Genomic DNA, 13,641 nt, shown 5'->3' on the forward strand with positions numbered 1-13,641 from the left:
TGCATTCTCTCTACTAGAAAACGGTAGTGTATTGGTGGCATGGCCAAGAGAGCAAGCAGTTAACAGGACACGAATTCTGCTCTGCTTCTCCTATACATCTTTAACAGGATTTAGTTTTTAATTTCTCCAAAAAAAAAACTAAAAAGGTAAAATAAAGAACTGGAAACTACTTGGGACTATTTGGTGAAAAAATCTGCATTTTTTTTTAATTCTGTCAAAACTTTAGCTTGAAAACATCAACTGAAAATGAGTTACCCTAAGGCATCACTTCAAGGAGTCACTGTGAAGAAGGAGCTGCAATCCATCATCAATAGTATTCAAGAATTATTGTTAACGTTGGATAAACTGGACACAATTAAAGAAGATTGTAAAAAGCAGCTGAAACTAATACATGGAATAGTTAAATAGCAAAAAATTCAAATATCAGCCATAGAAGACTCACTCACTGATTTGGATGGCAGACTAAATGAACGTGAAAGTGACTGGAGAAGATAAATGATCCTGAAAACAGCGCAAGAAAGAACAATATCCAGATATATGGAGTGCCTGAGAAGCACGAGGGAGAAAACATGGTAAACGTTTTAATTTCTTGGATTGCAAAAACTTAAACCTTTTTGAGGCCCTATCATATGGTTTAGAGAAGGCACACAGATCCATATCAACAACCAATTCATACAAGAAAACTTCAAACCCAAGATCCATAACATTAAAATTAATTTCCAGTCAGGATAAAGGCTTAGTTCTAAAAACTGCCTGGTCTACATCAGACTTGGAGATAACCTTATCAGATTTGACAATGACTTTTCCTCTTTACTTGTTTTGAAAAGGTAAGCACATATTCCCCCTGCTAAAAAGTCTGGAATAAAAACACATCTAGTTTACCCAGCAAATTAATATTTTTTTGCCTGAATGAAGCAAGACATTTAAAACCCTGGAAGATGCTGTTTCTTTTGTACAGAAAAACAACTTACTTAATCCTAGTGAAGAAATGGAGTGAACCTCATCTCTGAAAAGAGTGCTACAAAAAATGAATGGACAGTAAAAGGCAAAAATAAAAACCCAGAGACAAATGAAAATACTATCCCCAGGATTCACTAATCCTCCGTGTAAGACTAGATTAGTCTTACACGGAAACGTCAGTCTAAGAGTAAGACGGCAGCGCGCCATGCATATTAATGAGGGCACACTGTCTCAACTCTAAGGCTAACACGGAGCATGCACGAGTGCAGGGGGCATGTCGGACTGCCGAGCAGTCCAAAACTCCACGCTCCTGCAAGTCTCTCAATCGGGAAATGTCAACTGATATGAGCGAGTCCGCTCAAATGTGTACATACCCAACACTACACTCCCCCACATTTTAAACCCATGTACAATTATAAAATGTAAAACTTTTATTTTTTTTTTATTATTCCCGATATAGCTGCCCGTATTTGTGCGTGTTTACGTGGGTTTGCCCATTGCTTAGCTGCAGTTAGCAGTTTAGACATTGAAGGGGGTAATAAGAAACTTATATGCAACTTAATCAAAATAGCAATAGCTTAGAGGTAGAGCCTTCGCGCAAAGAGGAGGCATTCCCGGTTCTAGTCCCACCACTCCCCTTTCTATTTTCTGTTGGAAATCTGTATATAAAAATAATTCTTGACATTTATCATTTAAATTTTAGTAAAAATTTTCTGCTTAAAAACCTCAGCTTTGGCCGGCTAAGAACTTGGTTATATTCAACTGGATGTATAAGAGAATTTAAGTACCTTTATCTGCACTTTTTTAAAAAAAAAATACAGTATTTAATTTGATTTAAACTGTGTTGAAGGAATATTTAACTGAAGTGGCAGTTATTCTGCTCTTCAGTAACTTGAACTGAAGCTAGTGTTTGCTGAATTTTGTTATTTGCTAGTAATTACAGGTGTGGGGGTAGCCACATTCTTTGATTTCCTGTCCTTGCCTATTTAAGTGGTGCATTGTGAAATATTTTCTGCTTAAAAACCTCAGCTTTGGCCGGCTAAGAACTTGGTTATATTCAGCTGGACGTATAAGAGAATTTAAGTACCTTTATCTGCACTTTTTTTAAAAAAAATACAGTATTTAATTGGATTTTAACTGTGTTGAAGGAATATTTAACTGAAGTGGCAGTTATTCTGCTCTTCAGTTATTCCCACCCACCCTCCCTGTTTTTGTTTTCGTGTTAATCTTAGTGGCCTTGAAACTGCCCACCCCTCAGCCTGCCTCTGGGCCCATCTCATTTGCTCACTCAACTGAGTGCAGTGAGATCATATTCTGATTTCAGGCACTCCTACTGTGTACAAAGAGAGCATCTGGGAAACAGACAAAAAAAATTAAGCTTATTTCCTGCCTTTCCTGTTAAGTGGTATAGACTATTTGTAGGCTTCTGAGCCCCCAAGCCCTTCTGTGTTTGAAGGAAGCCTTCTAGCTTGTTTTTTTCTTATAACTAGCCAGTTTTCTAGTTTCAGCACTCAAATCTGTTTCTTTGATCTCAGCACTTATTCAGATTAAAAAAAAAAAAAAAAAATTTTCATCTGCTTTTACTGTACTTGTGTTTCTACCTACTTCATTTTACTTTTGCATCATCTTAAAAATACTCAATTGTATTTATTACTGCTTGGTGTAACTCATTCTAAGCCTTTTGGTTTAAACACTTGGGCTTCGGACCAGTTGTTTTGCACTGAGAGGGTTTGTGGTCTGCACTATTGTGGCAGAACAGGTAGCTTACATCCTTCTAGGTTGGGAACTGCTGATTGAGGGCTCAGTGTCTGTTATTCTAAAAGTGTATTAATTCTAGTTTAAGCACTTGGGCTTTCAGGCCAGTTATTTTACATTAAGAGGGTTCGTGGTCTGCACTCTTGTGGGAGGAGAGGCTGGACTCTGCCCTTCTGAGCTGGGAATTTCTGGTTAAAGGCTTATAGTGCATGCATATCTGAACTGCTTCTTACTGAAGTTGGTGCGCCTTGTTTGCTGTGGCATAGACTGGATTCGGGCTTGCTGGATCTAGCTTTGTTTGTGTAACTTGAGCACTAATCCAGACATTCTCTAAAGTATTCAATTGTATTTATTACTGCTTGGTTGTAACTTGATTAAAGTGTAGCTATCATTCTAAGTCTTTTGGATTAAGCACTTGGGCTTCAGACCAGTTGTTTTACATTAGGAAGGTTTGTGGCAAGCACTGTGGTGGCAGGACAGGTAGCTTTCATCCTTCTAAGTTGGGAACTGCTGATTGAGAGCCCAGTGTCCAAGTGTATTAGTTCTGGTTTAGGCACTTGGGCTTCAGGCCAGTTATTTTACATTAAGAAGGTTCATGGTCTGCACTCTTGTGGGAGAATAGGCTGGACTCTGACCTTCTGAGCTGGGAATTTCTGGTTAAAGGTTTATAGTGCCTGAATATTTGAAATGTATCTTACTGAAATTGGTACATCTTGTTTGCTCTAGCATAGACTAGATCCAGGCCTGCTGAATCTAGCTTTGTTTATATGCTTGTTGTTTGTTTGCTTGTTATTTCCCTGGAAGCTAATTCCACCTAATACGCGGCTTCTCAGCGCTTTTGTGGATCACTAGTGATATCTGCATTGCTTACTGTACTTATTTCCTTGTTTCACTTGAAAGAAAGTTACTGTTTGTCATTTTTGCATTTAGTTACTTGTAACACATTGCACTCAAGTTACCTGGCACTTGCTCACTAAAGCAATTATATAAGTCAGCACTAAAAATTAAAAGCACTACACCCTCACTCCCCACTGGCCCTTGTTTTCAATTATTAAGGAATTCCCAATATTATTCTAGCATGTCCAAAGGTCAGTTGTCAATCTCCTCTCCAGTCCAGCTGGTGAATCTGGGAATCTTGAGGCAATGTTATAACTGCCTCATGTACACAGACAACCCTCTCCTCCTCCCACATAACACAAATACTTGTAGAGATGCAGCTATTTAGCCAAACTGGAGGCTGAGCTCTCTCAACTCAGGACTGACAAGACCAGACAGGAGGAGAAGGCAACTACACACACCACAAAACCAGCCTCACATAATGCTACCACACCACTGAATCAAACACATAAACACACAAAGACATACTCGGTGGCTCTGAGTAAAATTTACCTAAACAGCAGAGGCCTCCAAAGCAGACACCCAAACAACTGCTACCTCAAGACACCCCACAAGCAACACATAAACCACAAAAGCAGTGTGCAAAGCAGTCAGAGCCCTTAAGGCCAAATACAACACCAAACATACTTGTCATAGGTGACTCCATAGTCAGACACACTGACGTCCCACTCACCAGGCTGAACAAGGAGAGGGTCACAGTAAGCTGCCTATCGGGCGCTAGAATCCGCCACATAACACAAGCACTGGTCACTCCACGGCAAGTACAAATATGACACAGTCATTGTCGATGCTGGTGTGAACAACCTGAGACGTACCTCCCTGGACTACATGAAAAGAGACATAGAGGAGCTCTCTGATTATGTAGCCCAGGCAGGTATAACCCTGACCCTGAGCAGTATCCTTCCTTCACCAAGAATGATGCCACAATATAGAGACAAGATGATCAGCTTTAACAATTGGCTTAATGTCTGGTGTCATTCAAAGGGATCCAGTGTCTGTCTGCCTGGGATGACATGCTTGACAAGCCACGCTGCTTCGCAAGGGATGGCTTGCACCTGTCTCCCTGGGATTCCGGATATTGGCTAAGGCTCTTGCCACCCCATAGTGCCTTTTTAGGCAAGGCTCAAATTCTAAACCTACCACCCTAGAAAACAAAAATGGGAAGAAACTGAGGGTAATGCTGCTCAATGCCAGAAGTCTAAATCTCAAAATGCACGCACTCGAGGCCCTTCTCAGTATGGAGAACATTGATGTCTGTGCTGTAACTGAAACCTGGTTCAAGGCTCCTGAGAGCACCCGGCACTATTAGGTTTTACCTCATATCATGCGTTCCAGCCCCAAAACCCAGACCACACCACAAAAGGAGGGGGTGTATCCATATTCATAAAGGATACCCACACCTCCAGGTTGGTGGCAACGCATAAGCTCGGAAACCATCCAGGTGCAACTAACCATAGGCAAAACTGCTCTACAAATTGTAGCATGCTACAGGCCACCCTCTCAAACTCAGGAACCCCACACAGCCTTCCTGAAGACACTGGAGGGTATAAATGTAACTCCAAACACCATCATATTGGGTGACTTCAACTACCCGAATATAGACTGGGAACATTACTCAAGCCCTAACTTTCTAGCCCAATGGTTCCTGGAGTTCATAAATTCAAATGCATGGAACAGCTAATCACTGTTCCCATGAGAGGAGAAAATATACTAGATCTCATTATCACAAACATGGGGACAAAATGCTCCACACCGGAAGTATATCCCTCATTGGTGAGATCTGATCATAAACTAATCTCACTGGAAATCCACATCCCGCCCCCACCCCAAACAAAAAAGACCACAGTGAAGAACTTCTCTAAAGCAAACTTCACACTACTCAAGACTGGTGTGGTATCCTTCAAGGCCCCTGAGTCAGTGGAAACCACAACCCAAGCAGTGGAAGCCCTTACAAATGCCTTCTATGAACACCTCCAGGACTGCATGGATCAGGCAATCCCAAATAAAACCAAGACTCTTTCCACAAAGGGCAAACGTCCAGTCTGGTGGACCCCAGCCATTAACAAACTTTACAATAAGAGGAGAAAGCTATTACATGATAGAACAAAATCCATAAAAGGGAAGTCAACCCTGATCATTATTAGTAAAAAAATACGAGCACTCATAAAATCAACTAAGGCCAATTTTGAGAGAAAAATTGCCATGGATTCAAAGGACAATCATAAGGCCTTTTTCAGCTATGTTAGGAACCTGGGTGGAAACTCCCAGATATGCTCAGAATTAGTCCAAAATGATACAAAAATCACTGAACCCACAGACATTCCCAACATACTGGCAGACAGGTTCAGTGCAAACTTCACCCCCCTCTCCCCCCCTAAAGGAGAGATAACTATCCCAGAGGAGTGTAGCCTCCCAGACATCTCAAATGCGCAGGTGAAAGCTGCTCTCTCTAAAGCTAAAAACACAGCATCAATGGGACTGGATGGTGTCCCCGGCTGTGTGATACACAAGCTAAAATAGAATTAAACCCACACATAAGGCAGCTGTTTAATCTCAGCCTTACCACAGGATACGTGCCCAAGGAGTGGCGTACGGCAGCTGTGGTCCCACTCCACAAAGGCGGTGCCTCTACAGACCCTGGTAATTACCGCCCCATAAGCTTAACAAGTCTAGTCTGCAAAGCTATGGAGAGGATCATAATGGAGCTCATAAACAAAGATATAGGGGACTTGCAGACATTGGACCCGACCCAGTTTGGCTTCGTCAAGGGAAGATCATGCCTTTTGAACTTGGTCAACTTCTTCGAAACAGTCACCAAGGCCATTGATGAGGGAAAGGCAGTCCATACAGCCTACCTTGACCTTGCAAAGGCTTTTGACACAATACCCCACTCGGGTATTGTAGAAAAACTTACCAGCTTAAATGTAAACCCATATGTCACAAGATGGGTTGCAAACTGGCTTAAGGACAGAACCCACGGGGTTAGAGTTGCTGGCGCTATGTCAGACTCCAAGTCAGTCACAAATGGTGTCCCACAGGGCTCGGTCCTTGGCCCCCTATTGTTCGGCATCTACTTCTCAGAAGTACAGGCCAACATGGGAGGACTTTGGCTGACAAAGTTTGCAGACGACTGCAAACTGGGCACCATAGTGGAAAGTGCATCGGACACGGATATCCTTCAGAAGGGACTCACAGAAACAGATAGCTGGTGCCAGAGCCATGGCCTGAAGTTAAACGCCAAAAAATGTATAGTCGTACCCTTCAGGAAAAACAAGGTAACCCCAAGCTACCATATAGGTGGCAATCCACTAAGCACAGAAGAGGTTATCAGGGACCTGGGGACCCAGGTTGACAGTGGCCTTTCTTTTGACACTCACATTGCTAAAGTGGTTAGAAAGACCTTCTACATTGCCCACCTGATCATGAAGGGATTCACATCCAGATCTAGTGAGGTCATTGTTCCCCTGTACTCTTCACTTATCAGACCAATGATCGAGTACAATGCCCCATTCGGGATGTTTCTCACCCGACATCTGCAGCAATTGGAGAGACCCCAAAAGTTCCTCACCAAAAGGATAAAGGGACTCCAAAATCTGTCATATGCTGCCAGATTGAAGAAATTCCAGATCTATTCAGTCGCATACCGTCTGCTCAGAGGTGACATGTGCCTGACATACAAGGCCATGTCCAACCCGGAATTAATGGACATGCTCCACCTCAAAAAATCCAAATCCACCAAAACCACTAGAGCAAGCGACTTAACCCTTAGCACGGATATAAATAGGACGTGCTGGAGGGATAGATTTATCACTCAGAGACTCCCTATGCTGTGGAATAAAATCCCGGTCCATGTGAGGCAGAGCACCTCGCTGGCTCTGTTCAAGAGAAATCTTGACCTGTGGATGGGAGATCGTAGGTTTACTCCGGGAATCATCTCTGTGTCACTGCTGGACAGAGGCACAACAAAGTAATGGGCACAGTATTTTTTCATATAAGGGGTGGCGTAAGCCACAAAAATTTGGGCTAGACTTATAAATGCCTTAGGGCATATAGCCTAGTATAAACCTATGAACCTATGACCCTATAAAAAGCATTGAAATGGCCTATGTAGTAGTGAACGAATTTTATATATATATATATATATATATATATATATATATATATATATATATATATATATATAAGAAGGTGAAATGGTTATGCACACTGATGGATGCATAAGTAACGTATCTTAAGCAATGTGAAGCACTGCTAAGCAAAGTTTACCAGTATTAAGCATATTTAAATATAATTGCTCGTAGCTGAGCACTGTGTTAACTAGCACAATAGCTTTGCGCGGAGCTGCGCATTGTGCAAACTAGTGCAGACAGAACATGTTTGTGCGTAGCTGCGCCCTGCGCTAACCAGCGCAACAGCGGATAATGACGAGCAATGTAGAGCAATGCTGAGCAACGTAGCGCAATGTAGAGCAACGTCGGGCAAAGTTGAGCAAAGTCAGCTAAACACAGCCACACCTCCTAGCCGGTCTGGCCAGTAGTAAAATAAAAAGCAATGACAGGCCTCAAACCCAGGATACTGTGCACCATAATCACAGTACTGAACCACTAAGCCATGACAGCTTTTCATAAGCATGCACCTTCAACACACACATACATATCAATGGAAGTTTACCCATTGCTAAGCAGGTGTGCCTTCAGCTGAGTTTTTTCAAAACTGGCCAGTCACAAATGAGTGCTGGAAATGATGCATATTTAAGCTCCATAGGCAGGAATACTTGCCATAACTGGTTGTAGCTCCCATCTGCAGGTAGCAATGTCCGGTGCTGGAGAGGGCTCTCATTTTCGAGTGCAATGTCGGGGCATTGAGGAGTCAAAACTAATGGTTTGGCTCCTTGTCCATAATCATGAGGATAGACTCCTGCGGGGCCAGTACCAGGGTATGCAATACAAAGCAGAAGCCTGGGACCGTCTAGCTCATGAACTCACCAGTGCCACAGGTGTCCCTCAGACTGGTGAGCAGGTCAGACACCACCACGCAGACCTGAAGAGACGCAAGGTGGATTAACTGGACAACAGTGGATCCAGGAGACCCATGAGATGGAAAATGCCCCACTACTGAGTAAGTAGCCATGGAATTAAGTATGTAAGAATTGCTATTCTAGCATATACTATGGATAGGTATGTCTCAATATCACTTCATTTACTTCACAGCTGCAGGTGTCCATGCTACAAATCAGCAAGCCTATGCAGATAGACTGCGCCACCAGGCAGGTTAGTAATTATTCTGCTTGTACTGTTCTGTAAGATAAATGAGAGAGCCTGAAAAAAGTGTTTTAACACAATAAATAAAGCTATAATAATTCTCTAATAATTATTCTGCATATACTGTTATATAAAATAAATGAAAGAGCCTCTAGAAAAGTGTTTTAAGTCTTTAATAAAGGTATAATTCCTGGAGTGTGTCTGTGTCATTTTCTTTGATATGTTGTACTCTTGCATTATAGAAATAGTACTGTTGTATTAAACGCTGTTAACACACAGTTGGGTAGGCCCATATAAAGTGGATGAAGGGAGTGCCAGTAGCTTTTAAGCATATTTATAGTCCTCAACTGTTGGTTCATGCCCAACATGTACAGGTTAATCTGGCACATGAGTAGCTTGGTATTGTGTTCCCCAGAAATGTCATTGTGCTGGCAGAAATGTAGGGAGCTGTTAACATATAACTGATAATTTCACCTAAACATATATAGATAAGTATAGGAAAGTAGAGCTGTCAGTGTACCATCTCAGCAGTAGTGTGTCTGAGCAACTCACAAAATATGTAGCAGTAATATCTGCATCCCAGACAGTTTGTATGCCAGATACAGCCCATGTATATAAAGATCTAGCAAAACCCATTTCACAATTTAAGGACAATTGTGAAGTGTAATAATACATGTAGGGGACATATAACTACAGTTAATAGGAATGTAGTGTAAACTAGAAGGATATATAAGTTGTTAATGCAGCTATCATTTTCCACCCTACTATATGTGCATAAAAAATGCAATTCCACACCTCAATGGGTATGTCTAATCTCAAAACATTTGTTGGGACGTATGTCCTATTGGTTTATAAATATCTGCATTTATTTCGATGCATGTGCCCTGTTCAAATACCACAATATTGGTGGCCTGTTGCCATCAATTAAACCTGCATGCTGTTGAAATGTCCACTGTTGCTCTATATATGCATGTGTCATGTTTGCTGTTCAACTGTTGGAACTCTGGTGTGTTGGGTTAATGGGAATACTTCTGCATGCTGTTATAACTAATTGGGAAAGCTGTTGACTGTTACTAACCCATATTTTCATTAAATCCTCCTAAACATAGAACGTATGGGAAGGCCGGTCCCAGCGGACCCACCTGTCCCACCTCAGCTGGCGATGGCACCTGGCACCAGCAGGTCCGGTGCTCAGCCTGGGACCTCCTCCTCCATTGACCATGTGCCACCTTCAGGTGAAAGCACTGCAGGGGATGGGGCTCATCCTCCCCGTGCAAGTGTGGGTGGAGGAGGGCCGCCTATGACCCTCCGAACAGTCCAGGCTGTGGTGCGTAGGCAGATCGAGCATTCTGTCACTGATCCTCTATGCCAGCTTGAGGCATGAGTGGCACGACTCATGGGTGAGCCTGCCCCTCCTACACAGCCCCCAGTACAGCCACCCTCTGGGCTGTGAAGGTGCAGTGGTGACTGCCCATGGGTGGGGATCTCAGTTCCACTGTTGCTATCTGTGCGCCCATGGGCTTGCGATTTCCAAACATCCTCCCCTGTCAATGGTGTTCATCCACCACATGTGTCATATTCCGCCCCTGTATGTATCTTGTTTGTCTTGTCTGTTTACCTCCCCAACCTACCTCCCCAAATATACCTACTTCCCCTACCCCACATTCCACTCTCACCTAAAAAAAAAAAAGGGCAATCTGCTCCCAAAAAAAAAAATTACGCCCCATACATAGCTGCCCATTTTGCACACATGTCCGCTGGACACATAAACTGATATTTAATTGGCAGTACAGCATACGTTGTTGTCCTCACCCCTCTCACAGGGGTTGAAGGTTTCATATTTACCTCCAAATTAATTGCATATGCACAGCTGTTACTGTTAAAGAAATGGGCAGCTATGGACCTTCCCTACAACCATCCTGCACATCCCGAGCTGTTTTCCCTACTCTTTCCCTCTTTGTGCCCCTTTTTCACCACTTTCCTATCTCCTCATTTTCTTTTCTTTCAAAGAAATGAGCGCAGGGGTTAGTGGGACAAAGCACTATTAAGCAGTAGTTAGCGGGTTTGCGCGAGTGTGCGCCTGTGTGCGCTTGTGTGTGCTTAGCTAAGCATTGCTAAGCATCGCACAAACCCGCGCAAACCTGCGCAAACCCGCTTACAACTGCTTAAAAGGGCCTTAGTCACTCTGTATGTCAAGGCCCTTGCTCTGCTCAGCACCAAAATAAAACACCTCTGTCAATCTCGAACCCCAGACCTTGTACACATGAGACTGCATGAAGTACCACTAAGCCACAGTAGACATACAACAAGTTGGTGCTGAAATAAATATATCATTTATCAGAATGAGTGAATGTAAAGGAAAAATAGGAATGCCATAACACAAATCTTGTTCTGTGGATCTTTACCAGCAGTTGTTGTGGAATTGCATTACATGACTGTGAAAAGAGAACCAGCCATTCTAGCAGGAAATAGTGTTACAGCAGCACTTTACAACCCCCACACAGTATCATAGCAGGACAAACACTGGCATATCTGATTAGGGCAGAGGCCATACTTCCCAACTGTGACTAATTTTCAGGGATGTCCCTGATTTTGAAACACATTCTAGCTGTGTCCCTCTGAATCCCTCTGAAAAGTACTGACATTAGGCAGAAAGGTGGGGAATTACACTTAATGAATAATGACAATAAGTAAGAGTTAGACACTGCTTGTACTTCAGAAAAGGTGTATTAATCCATATGCTCTGGTTCTCTCAAAGTCTCAACTTAATGTCTCTAATATTTTAAAGGTGTAAATCACTTTTAACTACTTTTCCCTGAGTCTGTTCAAATATGTACATGAGTGTTTCAGAGGCTTGGCAGAGGCAGAAACACACAGGCATATCAGCTTTTCTGCTGTTACACACTGTGCAAATAGCTTTGGAAGGAGTTCCAGAAGCATACCCTTATGTAGGAGTACAACACTGAAATACCAAAGGATGTAGCCATATACTGGTAGCAACCAACTGTGACAATGCTATTGTTCCAGTGCTGAAAAGACCAGTGTGGTGCACAGACAAAGAATAACAGGCTAACCTCTGGCTACCATCTAGATAGGTCCACAGTTGGGAGCTACGCAGACGGACTACTTGCCTTGATAAACAGGTACACAGCAACCCTTTAAGTCCAGCAAAATAACATTCACACAATAATACATAATGCTCTCTGTACTTCTGCACCCCTACCCAAATGTACACTATACCTGCATGTTCAGGGTCTACCAAGGATGTAGGTAGGCATACTCAGTACTGAAATTTGTCCAGTTTTCTTGAGCAGCCTGTGCTGTCAACACTAAAAAAGCACAAACTGAAGTGAGTAAATTAATATTCACAGTATAGCAGTTCACAAACAGTTCATGTGCTAAAAGAATACATCTCAATAACTACTTTTGTATGGCAGTTAATTGTATAATTAGAAAAGAAAGTACATACTCCCATGTATCTTGTGTTAGCATTTGGAGGAGTGAATACAATTCTACACTGACAAGTGTGTACTTGAAGCAGCAACATTCAGGTCTGAGTACAACATTCAAATCACTGGCTACACCCCTGGCTTCAGATATAAGAACTATACCAACCTTCTGACTTAAACAATGATGTCCACAGCAAACAAGCATGATCCCCATTTTGGAAAGCTGAAAGGGCTACGCCTACCTGAGTTAGCAATTTATAACATTCAGTTGCTATGACAGTGATTACTGCAATTACCACACAGCAGGCTGCATGAAATTAACAAATGGTGGCCACCAATTGGTGCAGAGGCCATCATATGCACATGTGCAAATACCTATAAAAGCAGGCTGTAATTGCTGCCCACAAACTCAATCACTCTATTGCAGAGACTGAGAGAGAGAGTGACAGAGAGAGAGAGAGTGAAAAGTAAAAGGAAAACGGAAAATAAATAATGCCAACGAAAGGTATGTAATAGATATGTATTTACTGGCATGTAGTAGATGTTTTTGAAGAGTACTCTACATAATGTGAACCATTCATATGTGGCAGCAGTACTTATCTATGCACAGATGTCCTGCTTAACTACTGCCATGGACAATTCAGTGTGTAGCTGTGTGCAGTGGGACATAACTGTGAAATATGTAGCTCAGCATTAAATGTCAAACATCTGATCCATGTTATCTGTGTTCTGTACAGTAGTGTGGACAATGGCTGTTTGGGGATTAGCAAACATTTATATAAACATGGTTGTGACAGAGTAACACATGCATGATAGTCATATTAAAGTTTAGCTTAGCATTGGCAAATGCTGTACCAGGCTAGTATGCTAATCTAGCAGTTATAGCTATATATACACCCCCTCTAATGTTATTGTGTGTTCACATGTGACATCTGTTCATGTTGCAGCAACTCCCAACAGTTCAGCTGTGAGGTCCAGGGACTTACAACAACAGTGTGGACCTTGTGTGTGTATGGCACACACATACGGATATATATATATATATATATATATATATATATATATATATATATATATATATATATATATATATTAACATCTGTATATGTGCATAGAGCAAGGGACACATTGCAACTGTTTATGAAGGGTGGACATATATATGCTGGTGAAGGTTGTTATGTGCATACTTGTATGTAGGTTTTAGTGTGTGACAAACAAGACAGCATACAGTGCTGGTATATGACATGTGGTGGTTAAACACTGTATATGTTTTGCTCAGTTTGCAATGTTGCAGCCAGTGAGGCCTGCTAAAGCTACCT

The sequence above is a fragment of the Protopterus annectens genome, chromosome 3.part1 (assembly GCF_019279795.1).
Source record: "Protopterus annectens isolate FY-2018-M chromosome 3.part1, PAN1.0, whole genome shotgun sequence".
Lineage (NCBI taxonomy): Eukaryota > Metazoa > Chordata > Ceratodontiformes > Protopteridae > Protopterus > Protopterus annectens.